Source organism: Malus sylvestris, chromosome 14 (genome assembly GCF_916048215.2).
Source record: "Malus sylvestris chromosome 14, drMalSylv7.2, whole genome shotgun sequence".
NCBI lineage: Eukaryota > Viridiplantae > Streptophyta > Magnoliopsida > Rosales > Rosaceae > Malus > Malus sylvestris.
In genome coordinates this window covers 9,934,897-9,955,365 of record NC_062273.1, presented here as the reverse complement: position 1 = coordinate 9,955,365, position 20,469 = coordinate 9,934,897, and the positions used below count along the sequence as shown (strand labels likewise).

Here is a 20,469-nt window from a genome sequence, read left to right as displayed (position 1 = left end):
GGTAACTATAAGATACTCCTAGATATACTAGGATTTACATAACACATTTCTAGTCCGATAGGACTACAACAAGTTCAAACCCTTTTTATTAAAGCTTCATAATATAAATAAAATGTTGGGTGCGCCCAACGAGGATCTAATAGCAAAATATTAAAAGTTATGGACGTAGATATATAACTAGCAAATTTCGTCTTATAAAATGGTCTAAATCCAAAAGTAAGAAAAATCCAAGCGGTTCTTTACCACAGTGGTGGAAATATGTTGAGCTCTTATATGACAGCGTTGTTCGAACCTCGTCAGTAACTAATTTAATATCTAATCTAATAAAATTTATCGTTTAAAAAAAAAAAACTCACATTGACGAATAAACCCAAACTCACCATCTCCCCAAAAGAATAGAGTTTGATAAAAGTAAAATAAAGAAGGGTAAACATCCAAAATAGTCCCTAAGATTTGCATGATCAATAAAAATGGTTCCTGAGATTGAAAATCAATAGAAATGGTCTTTGAGATTGTTCATCATCCATGATTTTAGTCATTCCGTTAAAAACTCTTTGGGCAATTTTCAAAGCTTTGTAACTCAATCGTTTCTTAACCAAATTTGACCCATAATATATCAAAATGAAGATAGGAAAGTGTAGAATAAGAGTATACCTATTTGGAAGCCCAATGGTTGCCGGAGATAGCCGGAAAATAGCCTGAAAGGTGACTGGTTCGCAGGAAAACTGGAAAACTCACCGGAAACTAGGTAAACTAAACATTCATAACTTCTTCAATACTCAACGAAATCGAGTGATTCAAAAATGAAAATCATACTTCTTGACGAGACGAACAGAATGGTACCTTTTTCGAAGGCAAACTCACTGTGGTATGATTGGACAATGGCTCGAAAGTGGCTAACCTTTTTCAAGTTAGCCACTTTCGAGCAGTTTTATGGCCAAACCACGGCGAGTTAGTAGTCAAGAAAGATGCCATTCTCTTCATCTCGTCGAGAAATATGATTTTCGTTTTTAAATCACTCGATTTTGTTGAGTATTGAAGAAGTTATGAACGTTTAAAATTTACCCAGTTTCCGGTGAGTTTTCTAGTTTTCCCTCGGATAGTCACCTTTCAGGCTATTTTCCGCCCATCTCCGGCAATCATTGGGCTTCCAAATAGGTATAATCTTGTTCTATACTTTCTTATCTTCATTTTGATATATTATGAGTCGAATTTGGTTAAGGATCAATTGAGTTACGAAGCTTTGAAAATTGCCCAAAGAGTTTTTAACGGAATGACCAAAATCATTGATAGTGGACAATCTCATAGACAATTTCTATTGATTTTCAATATGAGGGACCATTTCTATTGATCATGCAAATCTTAGAGATTATTTTGGATGTTTACCCAAATAAAGAAAGGGGTCTTTTGATATGAGTCCAAAATAACTAAAAATTATACATATTTTAAAAGTTAAAAGTCGCTCAAAATTAGACATATTTCAAAACGTAGGTTTATAAAATGGGAGTTTTAATGAAAAGGGTTTGGACTAACTTTTATTTAATGAAAAACCATCATAAACTATTATTTAATAAAAAGGGCTTAAATTTTAATAATAAGGACTTGAAATTTAATCAAAAAGGACAAAAACTAAATACTCTAACGAAAAAACAAGCCCATGTGCAAAACCAAACTTTTTTTTCACAGGCGCTACCCCTGACGGAAGCCCCATTCCGTCAGTTAATGCCACTACCTTACCCAGTAAACACGAAAGTGATGATGGAGGATACGAAAGCCATTAGTATACATGCTGCAAATCCACATGTCAAAGCCCCACCAATTTGAAAGCAAAATCTTTGAAAATCTTGCTTTCAACAAATATAAGCAGTATGTATATATGTCGCACCAAATGTGAAGTACAATGCCATATGTTTAGCAAATTTTTTAGCTTTTGTTATCATGAAACAAACTTTTCATTGGTATGCTCCAGTAAATTAATGCACAGTAAATAAACGATCGAATAGACGCTTTGTGTTTTTGTTAAAATTAGATAGAGGAAATCTAAAAAACATCCCTTGGATGCTTTTTGTACTCAAATTCATATCTAAAATCATAACAAAACACCAAAATTTTATAAAAGAAATCTATTACGTTCCATATGGAGTAATTATGTTGTACCAACTGTTTAAATTGAGTTAATATTTGTTTAGATATAAGCTTTTAGGCTTTGATTGGATGACGTATTTGGGACCCATAAGCTGATGAGAGGTACTAATCTCATTTTCTTGTTAATTACTTATTTCAAATTAATGTTTGCATGTTTGTGATCCATAAACTTAGTAATGTTTATAACTCACATCAATGTTTATGATTATGTTTTTTTTTTTTTTTTGGAAACTAGTTTATGATTATGTTTGGTCTGAATTATGTTTGAAAGTCTCATGCTATTGCCTTGGATCTATCTCATTATAAAATTGAACTCATGTGTGTGTATAGTGTTCCGTTTGAGAAATAATCAGTGTTTAGTTTACGAAACAGTGATAGTACTAGTGTTCTGTTTGAGAAATAATCAGTGTTTAGTTTACGAAACAGTGAATAATAATGTTTAGTTTACGAAGCAGTGATAGTACTAGTATTCCGTTTGAGAAATAATCAGTGTTTAGTTTACGAAACAGTGATAGTACTATTGTTCGTTTGATAAATAGTCACTGTTTAGTTTACGAAACAGTGATAATACTAGTGTTCCGTTTAAGAAATAGTCAGTATTTAGTTTACGAAACAGTGATAGTAATAGTGTTCCATTTAATAAATAGTCAATGTTTAGTTTACGAAACAATGATAGTACTAATGTTCGTTTGATAAATAGTCACTGTTTAGTTTACGAAACAGTGATAGTACTAGTGTTCGTTTGATAAATAGTCAGTGTTTAGTTTACGAAACAATGATAGTACTAGTGTTCCGTTTAAGAAATAGTCAGTGTTTAGTTTACGAAACAGTGAAAGTATTAGTGTTCCGTTTGAGAAATAGTCAGTGTTTAGTTTACGAAACAGTGATAGTACTATTGTTCGTTTGATAAATAGTCAATGTTTAGTTTACGAAATAGTGATAGTATTAGTGTTCGGTTTTAAAAATAGTCAGTATTTAGTTTACAAACTAGTGATACTATTAGTTTGATAAATAGTTCAGTTTGCTTTGGTAAAAAAGTGTGGTTTAGTTTGATAAATAGTTCAGTTTGCTTTGGTAAAAAAGTGTGGTTTTCTAGTTCATTTTGATAAATAGTTCAGTTTGTTTTGGTAAAAAAGTGTGGTTTAGTTTGATAAATAGTTCAGTTTGTTTTGGTAAAAAAAGTGTGGTTTTCTAGTTCAGTTTGATAAATAGTTCAGTTTGCTCTGGTAAAAAAGTGTGGTTTAGTTTGATAAATAGTTCAGTTTGCTTTGGTAAAAAAATGTGGTTTTCTAGTTCATTTTGATAAATAGTTTAGTTTGATAAATAGTTCAGTTTGCTTTGGTAAAAAAGTGTGGTTTTCTAGTTCAGTTTGATAAATAGTTCAGTTTGCTTTGATAAAAAAGTGTGGTTTAGTTTGATAAATAGTTCAGTTTGCTTTGGTAAAAAACTATGGTTTTCTAGTTCACTTTGATAAATTGTCACGCCCCGATCCCAACCTACGCCCAAGATCGACACGTGACGTCATTGAATACTCGAACTTCTAACATACCCCGCCTTTAGGATATGAAATAAGGCCACTTAAGGTCCAAATTTCATAATAATTTTCGTTTGCTTTATGGCTGCATCTAACCTTATCGTTAGACTGCATACGTACCCTCAATAGGGATCAAGCCATTCGTAGTTCACCATTTCACTACTCTCGAACATTCATCACATAGACTACTAGGTCTCAACATAATACCACAATTCAATTATGTGGCACCTCAAGGAACATTTAAATAAGCATAATAATAATCTCTAATCATAATGTCATTCATCCTCACATATGCATTCCAATACCATCCAATTATCACATCAATCAATAATGCCAATAACCATATCATCAATAACACATACAATTCATCGGAATGCCGAGCTAGAGCGACACAGTTCGGCCGAAGCCTACATCTCTGAAGTTATGTCAATCTAAACTCAATAAAACCCAAGGTGAATACGATTCCGGATCATCACTCAACGGAATCATATGGATATGGTACCCACTGAATGTACCAAGTATATCTAACCCTCATCCCCTCTATACTTACAACGTAGTCACCTACCATATCCACTTCTCATGACCACCAACTAATAGGTCTCACAAGCATAGAAGTTCTACAAAATACTTCTAATAGGATTCTAAGATCACATTGCCATAAAATCTATCATACTTATCATTCGCATTACTAGAAATAATTAAACACACATATTCACCATTATCATCAGTACACAAGCCACATCATGTTTAATAAACATAAGTCTATGGCTAAATATATGAAAATCACATTTCAATAGAAAGCATATTTATAAGACGAATTCATATTCATAAATGATTTTAACATAAACAATTAAAGTAATAACCATATCACAAATATTCAAGTCACTCTCCAACCAATGGAGGTCCACTAGACTTCACTTAAGTCTCTCATAGTACTAAATTTAGTATTAAGAACGTTTGGAGACATGTTGACCAAAAGTCAACTCTCGGTCAAAGGTAGGATCCACAATTCCACACAATTCAATATGGAAGATCCGCACATTGGATTTCAGATCCGTAACCTTCTAAAGTCCACATTATGCTTCTAAAACAACCTACCAAAATTTCATCATGATCCGACGGTCGGATCCCCGTTAATTACAATTTCAAGTGGCGACAAACGTTTGATTTTACAAACTTAGAAATCCAAATCAGGAAGATCCGTACGTCGGATTCCCAATCCGTCAGTTCCAACCATCCTTAAATATTACATTCTATGACGCATTAAAGTTTTGTGACGATCCAACGGTCGGATCGTCGAATCACATTTTGACCTAACCACATATCGTAATGAAATTAGGTTCAAACAATCAAACCATAACATAACGATGTCAGTTATGAAATCAGGGCATCTAATTGAACTTAAAAGGACATCGTCGGCCCCCTGGCCGGGCCGCCGCCGCACGCGCCGCCGCGGGTGGCGGTCGGCCGTCCCGATTTGCCGGAAAATTCAACTATTTTTAAAAATTACCAAAAATTACAGAAATGAAGATCTCAATGAGTAGAGTAAACTTTATACCTGTGACCAAGTCCAATTTGATCAAGAAGTGCTCCAATTTCTCTAAAACCCGTAAGAACCCTAGAATTGGGTGTGCTCCAATTCGACCTCCAAACTTCCTCCGACGTCTCCACCACTGCCTGGGCTTTGTTCAGGAGGTCAAGGGAAGTCTTTTGATAGTGGTAATTGGGTGTAAACATTTTGGATTTGGGAGATTTGACACACACACCCGCCTCACCCTTAGTGCGGTTTCTCCCTAATTCAAGTCCAAAACCTTTGATTTTTAGGGTGAAACGTGTAGAGGGAAGGTCAAGGGAGTGTTTCCAAGTGGTTGTTTGAAGAAATTCGTCGGAAATTCGTCGGAAAATGGAGATGGGTGGCCGGCAATACCCACGGGTTGTACGAACCCGTTTCTCCCTTTTCTTCCCTCCTTTTTTTTTTCTCTCTCCTTTCCCTCCTTTCTTCATTTCTGATTGGGCAGTGCCCATGCTCTCCACTCCTCTTTCAAGTCCTTTCCTTTGCATCTCCACCATCCATTTTCCTTTTCATTAAATCTGGGCCACCCAATGTGGCACACCATATTTGATAAGAGAATTCCAGATTTTCTATTTATTTTTAAAATGCCCTATACTTCAAACGTTAACAAATTAAAATAAATTCTCGAGAAATAATATAAAATCTCAATAATACAAATATGTAGGTGATAACAGTGAAATCCAGGAACGGAATTTCACATAAATAGTTCAGTTTGCTTTGGTAATAAAGTGTGGTTTTCTAGTTCAATTTGATAAATAGTTTAGTTTGATAAATAGTTCAGTTTGCTTTGGTAAAAAAATGTGGTTTAGTTTGATAAATAGTTCAGTTTGCTTTGGTAAAAATCAAAGCAATTAACTAAACTAATCACAATTTCCTAACTTTTAATTTGAACACATCACAATTTCCAACACAATAATCCAAAATTAACTAAGCTAATCAGTTAAGTAAAAATCAGGAGTGCAGATCTTCTGCACCGAAAATCATATGTGGCCTCTCATTGGCTTCCCTCAAAATTTACACTTGTCCCTCAATTGATTCAATATAACACTGTTAACTATCCAAATAAAAACTCTGAAACAAAAAAAAGGAAAATAGCAGCCCATTACCCAGTCTTCACCTACAAAGATAGAATCCCACATCAACAATTAAAAGACGTCAAACCATATGGAAATTGGATGATTGTGATAAACTATTTAAGATGTATATGTACTAGAAAAGTAATTAAAAGAATTTTTCAGAGATAATTAGATAATAAAAACTCATTCCTCATATTAAAAAGGAGGTGCCAAATGAAGCACCCAACAAATTGAAGAGCAAAAGCATGAAGAAATAGCTCTGACCGTTTGTTCAAGCTCTTGACCTCCTCTTTTGTCATTTGCCCTCCAAGCCCAGTAGCTCCAGCTTCTGGAATGTAAAGAGAACGCAGGAATGTAAAGAGAAAACTTGTTATGAAATGGTCATATGGAATTTGTAAGCATACTTTGGCTATCAGTAGAGTCCACACCTGAGTGACTACAACCAACGTAGACTGAGAAAAGAATAATGGGTTGACCTCTCCAGATACTATTCGATAAATTTCGCCAAATCATCAGACATTATCGTGGTTAATTGGAAATGCAAAATAAAATTAATAGAGTTTAGTAGATCTAAAGCATATAGATTCAGTAAACATAAGCTAGTTAGTAGTAAATTTGATTACTTTCGAGTGTACCAGAGAGAAAATACAAAGCAATGACTGCACAAGGTTACGCGAAATCGAATCACCTATGAAGGCCCGTGATTTGATCCTCAAGGACTACACCAAACAAAAACACCGAAACAGGGGCATAAACAAAATAAAATACTTACAATTGTCATGTGTTTGGGAGTTATTTCCAGGAAAATCAACAATTTTAGAGTTTTGAATTTGAACAGGAAGTAAAGAAGAATCACAAACAGAAGAGGAGGAGGATTCTGTTTCTTGCACCTCTTCCTAAAGTCTACATCATCATTCAAGGCGGTTAAAAGATCCTAATACCTTTCAAAAACATCAAGCTCAGACTCTTCCTCTGAAGGAGACATTAAATCATCAATGAAAAATCCAAGATCCCAAAAAGCTCAAATCTAAATAATATAGCATAATTGTGGTACCTCTAATGGCAGGTCGGGGACCGTCCCGGACATCTCGAACTTCTCCTCGGCCTTGACCCCATCATGGATTGAAAGGGTGGCGTCACTATCGTTGTCGACATTATATAATAAATGTCATCAGTGACTGGGTTTAATAAATGCATACCCAAAGCTTGGGCTTCGCTTCCCATGACGGAGGAAGAGGTGGATCTTGATATGGAAAATTACCTGATGAATGGGAGAATCATGGAATCAAGTCATATGGGATCTTGTTGATTTAATAGAGAAAAAGATCAGTGACTGGTTCATGAAATGAGAAAATAGCTGAGAGAAAATTAATATCAGATCCATAGAATCTTGTAGAAACTGTACAAAGGCTTTCTCTCTTCATCTGGAATGAAACAAACTAAATAAACGGAACAACGTTTGCCGTTAAGGGTTAAATTAGAAATTCGTGCTTGGGCCGATCTTTCTTGGACTCATTTAATGTTGGGCTTTGTCCTAACCATTAAATAAAATTATAATGTGGTTTTTGGTTAAGATTTAAAGTTTTGGAGCCCTTATCATTAATTTTCCTTTATAAAATTGGATCTATTTAAAATTGGCCTATAAAATGCTCGAGCTCTCACTCTCAGACACTCCGTCCAGTCCCACCACCACCACAACAACCTGAGAGCCGTCGCTTCCACCACCTTCCCTCAAAACCCACCGAACCCAGTAAGCTCAACACGCGCATTATCCACCCTTTCATCGCCGTCATCGCCGGCACCATCTTCCTCAGCCTCCGAGCTCCGCAAGTACTTGTGCTACACCGCCCTCGTCCTGTTCAGCGCCGCCGCCACCTACTACTCCTTCCTTTTCCCCGAAAACGCCAAGCATAAAAAGGCCCAGATTTTCCGGTATGCTCCGCTGCCGGAGGACCTCCACACCGTCTCCAACTGGAGCGGGACCCACGAGGTCCAGACCCGGGTTTTCCACCAGCCCGAAACGCTTGAGGAGCTGGAGAAGGTCGTGAAGGATGCCCACGAGAAGAAAACCGGGATTCGGCCAGTTGGGTCCGGATTGTCGCCGAATGGGATTGGACTGTCCAGGGCAGGGATGGTCAATTTGGCGCTGATGGACAAGGTTTTGGAGGTGGATAAGGAGAAGAAGAGGGTGAGAGTGCAGGCTGGGATAAGAGTGCAGCAGTTGGTGGATGGGATTAAGGAACATGGAATTACTCTGCAGAACTTGCCTCCATTAGGGAGCAGTAGATTGGTGGCATTTTGCAGGTGGGTTTTGCATTCACATTGGAATTCATCTGTACTTTTTTTTTTTTTTTTTTTTGAGACGAAACAATAGCGGTTTTATCTGTATTTTGCTCCTACATTATCAGCTAAGTAAGATGGTCTGAACTTAGGTCTGTTTCAGCTTTGTATTTTAGTGATTTATATCCAATGATATATATATATATATATATGTGTGTGTGTGTGTGTGTGTGTGTGTGTGTGTGTGAGTGTAATCCAGTTCATTTTTAAAGTAGTCATCTTTATTCTTGGATGTGTTGCTCTGCTGGGGTTTCTAATTTTGATAATCCGAAACCCATAAAAGGATACTGATGTGCGGATACTTTTCGGATGTTTTTTTCTATATAGGATAGTGTAGGGAAAACAAAGGAGAGGATCAATTATCTAGTTAAGATATAGGGAGGTATCAGGGGATTTTGAATGTTTCTAAATAGTTATGATATGATGTTGCTCATATGTTTTAGGTTGGTGCACATGGTACTGGTTCAAGATTGCCTCCAATCGATGAGCAGGTGATCAGCATGAAAATGGTCACTCCTGCTAAGGGAACACTAGAAGTTTCTAAAGAGAAAGATCCAGAGCTGTTTTATTTAGCTCGCTGTGGCCTTGGTGGCCTTGGAGTGGTTGCTGAAGTCACCATCCAATGCGTTGATAGACAGGAGCTTGGGGAGCACACTACTGTTTCAACCTTGGCAGAGATCAAGAAAAATCATAAGTAACTCTTTATTCCTTTCATTGGTAGAATTATCAATTTGTCTTCTACTCAGAAATATAAGTACATAATCTCTCCTGAGTAATACTTACAAATTGCAACAAATTGATGGGAAACTGAAAAGTATTGAGTGAGCCAACAATCTAATAAAATTTGATAATAAGGTTTTACACATTTTTAATGGATGGTGAAAACACTTGGATTGAGTGCTGAAAGATAATTATATTATTCTCAATGTTATTTGATTGTAGCGACTTGTGAACTCGAGCAATATGTTGTGGTGAAAAATAAAAACTGTTGATCACTGCATGCACCAATGTGCTTGTGGTTCTTAAATCTCAGAATTCATTGATAAGTGAGGCTTAGCTGCAATACTCTCTCTCTCTCTCTCTCTCTCTCTCTCTCTCTCTCTAGAGAATCTGTTTGTTTAAGAAATATTTTTCTTTCCCTCCTCAGGAAATTGCTATCCGAGAATAAACATGTGAAGTACCTTTATATTCCATATACCAACACTGTTGTTGTTGTGAAATGTAACCCTGTATCAAAATGGAAAGGTCCCCCGAAGTTCAAACCCATATATAGCAGTGATGAAGCCATACAGCACGTCCGAAATCTCTACAGGGAGTGCCTCCAGAAGTACAGGTAAAATTGTTCACTGTTCTTGCTCGACCACATAATCTAGAAAGATAATTTCTCTTGTGGAACTGAAGGACAAGAAAGTTATGATATTAGATATTTTGAGCCCTTTATAAGCATACACCGAATGTCTATCCTTCCCTTTTATCAATTTTGTCTTTTCTTTATCTTTAGATTCTCTTGGCTTGGAATACGTTGTAAGTGCAATCAAGTAAAGGCATCAAAGTACTACTAGAGCAATATGGCATAATAGGCAACAAATATTTTTTCATCCATGTTCTTAAATGACTGCTCATTTTGTTTTCATTTCTTTCAGTTTCATTGACTTTGAAATTCTTGTTTTCTTATTACTGGCTATAAGCTTTGAGAGTCTGCTTATAAACTAGTAAAAATATTCTCCTACTAACTAATATAGACACGTAAACATGTACTCCAGTAAGCATGGTTAGCCTTGGTTGGGATTTGTTTAACCAAGATCAACCAAGGTCATGAAATCCCATCCAATGGAACACCGTATGCATGTTGGTGGGTGTGCGTTGCATATTGCTATATCTCTTGTAAATATTTGTACTGAGTAGGAGTGATAGACTTTTATTGTTATAGTTCTTTGTAAATTTTGTACTGAGTGGAAGAGATAGACTTACTTTCAACATTCTTATATTTGTATTGAGTATATGCTTTATCTTCTAATTTTTCCTGATTGTCTTTACATATAAAAGAGAGAACACGATATAGGGAGAGACATGCATTTGTTGAAGAGTTGCATAGAAGAAAAATAAAATTCTTGGAAGTGTCATGTTCATTTGGGATTCCAGATGTTTAGTATTGTTGGAAATAATTCTGATTGATGCGATTAATTAAAAGAATGGAGAGAGTTGTTTGTTTGGAAGCAGTTGGATGTCATCAGAGTTGAAGCTGAATAATAAAGGATTTCTTATTACCATCAAGTATGGAAGTGGGAGAAGAAGTTGAATCATCATTGCCCAAGAAGCCGATGTCCTAGGTTGGTATGGTTTTGTCAGGATGATGGTTATTCTGTTCCATGGGACCAAGTAAGAAAGAATAGGGGATGGTCTTCAGGAAATGGTGGGAACTTTTACCTTAAGTTCATTAGTAAAATCAAGAACTATGAATATCCGAGATCAAGCAATTGATTCAATGAGAGCGTCTGTTTACAGGAGCACACATATTATATAGTAGGCAACTGTATCATTCTAAGCCACAACTGACCCTCAAGTTGACTAATGCAAAACTAATAACAATCCTTATCTACTAGTACAACACCAGCGTTCTACTTGTCATTCTAATTCGTACTGACCCTCAATTGGCTATTACATAATTAATGAAACCCCTTCCACCATACATAGACATATAAATAAACCCTCACTCCTATATTTAGAGAAAAAAACTCAACTTAATACTTTTTTTCAAAATCTACTCCAATTTACGTAGGGAACATTATTGTGAGGAAACCTTAGAAGTGATAGGTTTTAGGTTTCAGAGATTGAGAGGATGATAGGAGATTTGGATGCTTGGACAAGGGATTTTATTTTACTTTTCATAAGAAAGGGGGAGGCTAATATAGTAGAAGCATTTCTTGAAACAATTTCCATTTATCATTCGTCTTTGTTTGATTCCCAAAGAAAGGGGTGGGTTAATTATGAGAGATTTATTTGGGAAGAGTAGTAGGGTCACTTGGTTAGTTGGAACTCTGTTTCTCAGCCTCAATCAAAACGGGGTATGACCTTGGAGAATATTTGATACGAGTAATATTTCTTTCTGCACAGTTGGTTTTTGGGATTTCTTTCGGAGAAGAATTCTTTGTGTCAAAATCGGATAAAAAGCTTCTATGATTTGCATGAAAACAGTTGGGCTTATTCAGGGTCTGATGTGGTGACTTCTAGGTGTCCTTCTGAGGCTATTTCCTGAGAATATCATGACTACATCTTTATTTAAGTTGATTTTGGGGAGGACATTAGCAGAATATGCTCTTTCATGCTTCTGTTTCCTATACTGTACCCTTTATCTAATGCTAATGGTCTTCTAGTGTCTTCCTCTGCAAATTCTATTGATTGTTTTACTTTCGTCTATATTTTCTGAAACCATAGTAATAGAGAGATGGTGGATTCCCTTTGATTCAATCCTTAATCTTGTCTTCGTATCTTGGAAAAGATGAAAGATCTTGGTTCCAGAATTCTTTGGGTATTCTAGTAAAAGTACTTATTTGAGAATTTGATTGATGGGTCATTTTGTCTCCTATCAGGGAAACAATATAGAATTTTATTGATGGGTTCATTATTTCAGTATCAGATTTTCGTCCTAAAGCTTTCATCTTAGGAATCTCTGGCTCCCTGAAGGAGGTGGTTCAAACCTTTTTCTTCTTTTTCTATAAGTTGTATTGTTTTCTTTTTCTTATTGTGTTAGCATAAAATGGATAAGTGGTCCTCCATTTTGATATCTCTTTCCTATTTTTTATTTTTTTGTTTCCTATAAAAGAACCGCTCTGTATTGCTGTTATGTTGATTCATCTGTTCATTTCAGTTAACCATTTACACATGTTACTTGCAGAGTAGTTCCAGATAAGAGTGAAGTAGACATAAATGAGCTCTCATTTACTGAGTTAAGAGATAAACTACTCGCCCTAGATCCTCTCGACAAAGATCACGTTGTAAAGGTTAACCAAGCTGAGGCTGAGTTCTGGAAGAAGTTGGAGGGATACAGAGTGGGATGGAGTGATGAAATTTTGGGTTTTGATTGTGGTGGTCAACAGTGGGTTTCAGAGACTTGTTTTCTAGCAGGAACCCTTGCCAAACCAAGCATGAAAGACCTTGAATACATAGAAGGTTTAAAGCAGCTCATCGAGAAAGTTGAGATACCTGCACCTGCTCCAATAGAGCAGCTCTGGACAGCCTGCACTAAGAGCCCCATGAGTCCAGCTTCAAGCACAAGAGAGGATGATATATTTTCATGGGTAATTTAAACCAATTTTTCCGTATATCTCTTGAGTTAATTCTTATCCATATTTGAATCAGAAAGCTGTAAGAAAGTAGTATAAAAAGATGAATAGTTGTTGAGCCTGCATACAAGAGTATTTTAAGTGATACCTGAGGAAAGCTTGATAGATTAATTGGTGGGAAAAATCTTGTGGGGTTTAGTATTATGATATTCCCTTTAGGTTTAACTGAGAGTTAGTGACGAAGTTTGTGCTTATTACTGGTGTTAGTGTTATAGGTCCTAAGAGGAACATGACATGTTTATTGAATAGGTAACACGACACGACTTGTGTAACCTGTTAATAAATGGATTGTATCCAGAACCCATTTACCCGTATAATAAGCTGATATCATCATCTCATTAATGACATGACATGACATGATGCAACCCACTTGATAGGTCACAATCACATGTTTACATGAATTCAACCTACTTGACATTTATGTCGTGTTTGTATAAGAGACCAAACTTTATCAGTAAATATAAAAGAAAATACAAGCAAGGTGAACAAGATCTTTAACTAATTCAACAACCTCAAAGAGAAACGCAGAAAACACTCAATACAACACTCCTCCACCCCCTCCCCAATCAAGAAAATTGTAGTTAATTATTAAACATCAAACAAGAACATGACTCAATATGCTTACCAAGATATAAGTAATCACTCCCTGTTACACTGAGGTTCTGACACTTTTGCCTTCGATATTTAGTACTGCTATAATGATTTGACGTTCATATTGTAGATCTCAATCTGTTTTGGGTGACAAATAATTTGTAAAACTTTTGAGGACCATGATTCAGTAGAGGTTGCTTGACCAAAATTGAAACCCGCATCAAGTTTCAATCACATTCAGTTGCCTGTGGCTCTTTTCTTTCATCACTTTCTAAATCTGCCTTAGAAGCAGCTTTTGGATTGAGTTATATTTTGGGCTTAATGGTATACATGTTCGGAGAATTATTTCTCTCATATCAAAATGCTTTACCAACTGTAATGCTCATATGTCAAAGCTGTTCTTAATTTTGCAACAGGTTGGTATAATCATGTACCTTCCTACAACAGACCCCCGCCAAAGAAAGGAAATTACAGAAGAGTTTTTTCACTACAGGCGACTGACCCAGACACAGTTGTGCGATAAGTATTCCGCTTATGAACACTGGGCTAAGATTGAGGTACTAAATTCATCTCATGCTGTTATCTTCTTAATCTCTTTATAAAAAGATGTTGCCACCTTAATTTTACAAAGTCCCGAAGACTTAAGTTTCTGTTTTTCTATGACCACAAAGTCATACATTTTAAAAGGGTCATTGAAATGCAACCTGAAGAATCAATCTTTCTATGGGAACAACTAGAGTAGTATATGTAGATTAAAATTGTTTGTTAATTACCAATCTCCTTTAAGGAATTCCACCCATTTATCTCTGTAAATTGGCTCAATACAAGGTGTTATATTTATCAAGCATTTACACATTTGTCAAGTGCAGGTTCCGAAGGACAAGGATGAACTTGCCGCTCTCCAGGACGGACTAAGAAAGCGGTTTCCAGTTGATGCATACAACAAAGCTTGAAGGGAGTTGGACCCTAACAGGATCCTTTCAATTAACAAGCTGGAAAAGCTTTTCCCATTATCAGATTCCATCTGAGAGCCATCCTTCATTGGTTAGTTTTTCATTAGTGCGTTCTTCTACTCAAATCTGAATGCATTTTATCTCCAATCTTTTTGCCAAACCTGCCTTGAGCATCTGTTGTAGCCTCAAGAATATGACTGTAAAATTAAGAGGAATCTTGAGATATGGTGTGTTGCATTATAAAGATTATAGATTATGGTACTAAGCAGAAGCCTTTTTGACACAGCCTTCGATATCCAAGATAGTGACTTTGATATTCGGGCCTAGATGACCATTGGAGAGAAGTATTGTTTCTGGAGCTTGCCCGAAAAAGTATAATTAAGTTTCCGGCATGTTCGTTTGAATTGTTGGGAACTGTCAAATTTTTTGAGTTAGGTTTTTACGTACAATCTTGAAGGCTGATCCCTCAGGATTGTGTTTATTATCTGTACGTGGCATTTTTTTTACCGAGTAGTAGTGGACAAATATAGTGTGAAGAATAATTTTAATCATTCTAAAAGGGGGATTATCTCAAATTTTGTTGATCTGCTATGTTGTAGCTTAAATAGTTGCTTATAGGGTAAATCGCCAAATGGTTCCTGAGATTTGCATAACTCATCACTTTCGTCCCTGAGATTCCAAATCGATAAAAGTGGTTCATGAGATTGTCCACCATTCATCATGGTTCATAAGAACGGTACTTTTTTCAATGGCTAAATCGTCATGGTTTGGCTCGAAAGTGGCTAACTCGAGACCAAGACAGTCACTTTCGAGCAGTTTTCTGGCCAAACCACGGCGAGTTAGCTGTCAAAAAAGGTACCATTCTTTTTGTCTCGTCGAGAAGTATGATTTTCGTTTTTTAATCACTTGATTTCATTAAAAATTGAAGAAGTTATGAACATTTAAAGTTTACCCAGTTTCCGATGAGTTTTCAAGTTTTCAATCTGACCAGTCAACTTTGAGACTATTTTCCGGCAATCTCCAGCAACCATTGGGCTTGTAAATAGGTATAATCTTATTCTACAGTTTTCTATCTTCATTTTGATATATTATGGGTCGAATTTGGTTAAGAAACGATTGAGTTACGAAACTTTGAAAATTGCCCAAACTTTCGGCCAAGAGCTCTGGGACACTTAACGGGGTTTTTAACGGAATGATCAAAATGATGGATGGTGGACAATCTCAGTGACTATTTTTATCGATTTGGAATCTTAGGGACCAAAGTGATGAGTTATGCAAATCTCAAGGACTATTTTGACGATTTACCCATTGCTTATATGTGGTGCATGTTTAGGAACCTCTCCTAAAGAATAAGGAGAAGGGATAGGCCTTATCGCACTATCCAATGGCAAACAACTGATCAAAAGTTAATGAACCTTAATTTCTTAGGGAATGAAAATATCTATTATTACAATAATGTGAATATGCAGGTACAAATAGAAACAGTCCGCTAAACCACCCGAAGATAAGAAGAGATACAAAATGAGTAAGCTATTATGGTAGTTGTGTTCATAAGGACTTCAGAAGCATTCCTCACAAAGCCAGCAGCAGCATAAGGCGAAGAGGCTGCACCAACACAAAAGAAACAAAATGATTAGCTTGAAATTACCATGAAATCTTTGTACTAGTTCATTGTATGATATAGTTTTGAGTGTTGTCTTTTGAGTTAGGTAACAGGAGGCTCAAAGATGCATGAAATTTTCTACAGTGGTGATTGACAAAACAAATTGATGGATAAACTTACCATCCCTCAATGAAGCCTCTCTCTCCTTTCGCCTTCGTAAGAGGCCTAAACTTTTTACCGGTTGTGGGAAGTTGGTGGATTCTCGGTTGCAGTTGGGTATCCTTCAAAACAAAACAGTATAAACAGTGAGCCGAAGGAGATTTTATCGCGGATAAAAAAGGGGCTTTTAGATCTAGATCAAAAAATATAGATAGTTTTTAGGAGTGAGTTCAATTATCTAATTACATGTTTTTATTTCTTTTATACTTATTTTATAATTTTTTAAAATATTAAAAATCAATTAAAATCTTCTAATATTATGCATTTTTCAACTCCAAAAAATCTAATTAATATCTTATAACCAAAAAAACTATTATACTAACATAAATTATCTACAAAACATTCTACCTTAACTCAAGTAACAAATATATGAATGTATATTATACCGGTAAGCGAGATATGAAACATAATTAAAAGGTAGGAAAAAAACATAATATACCTACAAGCAAGACATATTAATATGTGACACATTGATTATAAAAAAGAATCTATCATTTAGATACATAAAAATAATTAACCTATGATATAGGTTGATTATAAAAATTAAAAATAAAATCTATAAATGGGGTTTAAAGCAGGAGGAAGAACAAGAAATAACAAAATAAATAAATAAAAAGAAATAATCAAAGATATAATTAGGAAGAAATTTGATTTTTATAATAAATCTTATCATTGAATAGATAATTATTGATAATTAAATAATTATATTTAAGGAATTGGACTTATTTTAATAAATTAGACTATTCCTACTATTGGCTAAAAAAAATCAAGTTTTTCCAAAAAAAAAAGGGGATGTGTCATGGGAGACCTGGTGGAGGTTGGTTCTCTTGTGTCTCTGTCTTGGCCATCTTGGAGAAGAAACGAGCGACGCTATCGGCTAACTTTTCTCGGTGACTCTGGTGTTAATCTGTATGTGGAAGTTATGGTGATTGATCTGTAAATGCATATATATAGAGAGGGCCACTGTAATACTGGATTAAAGATTCGGATAAGGGTCGGCTGCTAGCAGTGTAATATAAAAGGGGCTTTTTCTAAAGGTGGTGGTGAACTGTGTTTAGTTGGTCCATGTGTTTGAAGAGCATATTATGATTCACATAGGTTTAGTTGTGACCTGCTCAGCTGACATGTGGTTTTGATTCTTGAGAAAGGGCTCCGGAAGGAGTTAGCGTCAGTCATGCTTAAAACAACTTAGGGTCCATTCGTAAATGAGTTTAGGAGGGCTAGAATCACTTACGGGAGATTTTATGCAGAACCACCTTCCATGAGCTTCTCATTAAAATAAAAAAGTGTAAGTCATTTTATAGAGAATCACTTCTCATGCCTCAAAAGTCAAAAGTGATTCTAGCCCTTACATAATCACTTCCAGCAAACAGATTTAGTGACCCAAAATTTGCATTAGAAAAACTGAAAGAAAGCAAGGCTCATCCACGTCATACAATTGACAGAAAGTCTTAATAAAAAAAAATTAGAGAGAGAGAGAGAGAGAGAGAGAGATGGGAGTTGCTTTTGATTTGGATTCTTTACTTGCCCAAGAGGAGAATAAAAAGGGATCAGGATCCTCTCTTGAGCAGATGGCGAGGATCCTCCTGACCAAGACCATCGGGCCGTTCATTTTTTATCCAACGGTTATAATTATTATAACTTTTAGAGGGGCCCCCTGTTTGTAACCGTTGGATAAAAAATGAACGGCCTGATGGGCCTGGTCAGGAGGATCCTGGTCCAATAAAAAGTACCAAAGTGTTGAGAAAATGTGTAAGAACATGACAGTTGTACACTAATGCTAATTTTTTTCATTAGTGAAGGTCCGGCGAGTAGTTTATACAAAGAATATATGCTCTATTGGAATAAAGTAAAACATGGTTTGGACAATGCTGTGGATGTTTGCACACAGGTTTCTAAGGAGTCACCTCCAGCACTGATACTAAGGTCATCTCCAGCCGAAAGATCTAAACATAGTCAGGTTTAGAATTATAGCCCCTTAATAATTTATTATTCTAAACCTTATACTTTAAATTTATTGGTTAATTTAATTAAACTACCGTCGCATGTTTTCAAATTTAGTCGTTGGCCAGCCTGATGCCTCTTTTGGTTAAATAATGGCCAAGCTCCATAAAATTATAGTCTAGCTATTGATTTGAGATGAATTTTTGGACAAATCAAACAATTTTTTAATTTTTAAATCTTTAACCTTTTTTTATTGAAGATGGCCTTAACAACACGGCATCAAGCTCAGCCAAGCTAGCGGGCATCGAAGGCTTAGCAAAGCCCAAAGTGGTTCCGTAGAACTAGCAAGGCTAGATAGGTATATTAGCGAAGCAGGGCTGGCCCAACGTAATCCTTATAATCATGGCCAAGTCAAACGGTTACTGACTTGATGGGAAAAGATAAGGGTCTTAAATCCTCTGATCACAATACGCCATGTGTACCTTAATGAGTCACTTTTGATATTCATCTTACTAGCATAGAAGACTAGAGAGTTAAAGGTCCAAAAACTATAAAATAGCATGATTTGTTCAAAAATCTATCTCCAACTGTTGGCTAGACTATAACTGTATAGAGCCCACCAGACCATTATTTGGCCGCAATGACATCATACTGGCCAAATATAGCCTTCTTTTAATCTTTTTTTTTGCCCAACTCCTCAGTTGCAATAATTGATTCAAATTCAACAACTAAAGTTGAAAACATCAAGTGGTAATTTAATTCAATTAACTAATAAATTTAAAGTATAAACTTAAAACTAATAAATTATTGAAGGGGTTATGTTTAGTCTCTTCAATTAGAGATGATATATGAGTATCTCTGTTCTTTCAAATGTCCAAGCAACCGCAAAAGCAATACCCTATACAACATGAATATGCTAAACCCTACATACGGATGGCATGCACGTCAGCTGAAACTCTGATGCAATTTAGTGATACCAAATTGGCACATTGTCAAAATACTATTTTCCACTTTGTTGATTTTTCCAACTATATGGTATTACGATCCTATTAGTCTGCATGAAAGTAAGTTATCACTCTTTGGTTCCACAAGAAAACAAAAACATCTCTATATGAGTCTCTACACAAAATTTTTATTTATTTTGTCTCACTTTACTCATGTTCTTTTCTCTATCCTACTTTACACCATTCCGTCAACTAAGTTTAAAAAGTCTTAGTTTTACTCACATGGCATTTGTCTCTAATTTGGTCTTTTCATCAGTAAATATATATAGATAGGCTAAAGAAATTGTTGGTTTTATCAAATGAGTAGAGATGAAGATCACAGATCAAAACTGTAAAGAATCTAGAGAGAGAAAGAGATACAGATTGAAGAACAAGAGAGAAAGAGAGAGAAGTCTTTCTATGTATTTTTTTATTAACTACCAATGTAACAATACAAGACCATTTATACTACTAACTTTTCTTTCAAACTAAGCTAACTGAATTACATAATCTTCTGACAAGTGTCACCATCTAAGACTTGAGCTGAGTTCTTTATATCTTTACATCCCCCCTCAATCTCATGCTTATGGGAACTAAGCATGAGATTGGAACAATGATGAACAAACAATGAATTAGAAAGACCTTTTGTTAGAATATTAGCAAATTGCTCTTTTGATGAGACATACTACACATTGAGATCCCCTCTGATGACTCTTTCCTGAACAAAATGGTCGTCGATCTCAATGTGTTTAACTCGAGAGTGGAAAACAATTGGAGGATAAATCAAGAGCTGAAATATTGTCACAGTAGATCATTGGTGATGTAAACAAAGGAACTTGAAGATCACAAAGAAGTTGTCAAATCCAGGACAACTCTGCAGCAGTAATAGCTAAAGCCCTATATTCAGCTTCAGTAGAAGATCTGGACATTGTGTGTTGCTTCTTGGAAGCCCAAGAGATAGGACTTAAACCAAGATAGACTACATAACCAGACGTGGACCTGCGATCATTAGGATCTCCTGCCTAATCAGCATCACTATAGGCTTGAAGATGCAATTTTCCAAGCTGAAAATGAATACCATAGTTGATTGTGCCACTAAGATATCGCAAAATCCGTTTAACTGCAGCAACATGACATTTCATAGGTTGCTGCATAAACTGATTAA

At 35.8% G+C, this 20,469-nt stretch overlaps 1 long non-coding RNA gene and 1 pseudogene across 1 annotated transcript; both read left to right on the top strand.

Annotated features, from left to right (window-relative positions):
* The first annotated feature begins 3,257 nt into the window (after positions 1 to 3,257).
* Positions 3,258 to 6,052, top strand: LOC126599797 (uncharacterized). Its single transcript, XR_007615236.1, has 3 exons — positions 3,258 to 3,326; positions 3,496 to 3,529; positions 5,982 to 6,052. It is a non-coding gene; the product is annotated as an uncharacterized LOC126599797 (long non-coding RNA).
* A 1,921-nt stretch (positions 6,053 to 7,973) lies between these two features.
* LOC126599795 (L-galactono-1,4-lactone dehydrogenase, mitochondrial-like) lies at positions 7,974 to 16,348 on the top strand (annotated as a pseudogene).
* The last annotated feature ends 4,121 nt before the right edge of the window (positions 16,349 to 20,469 follow it).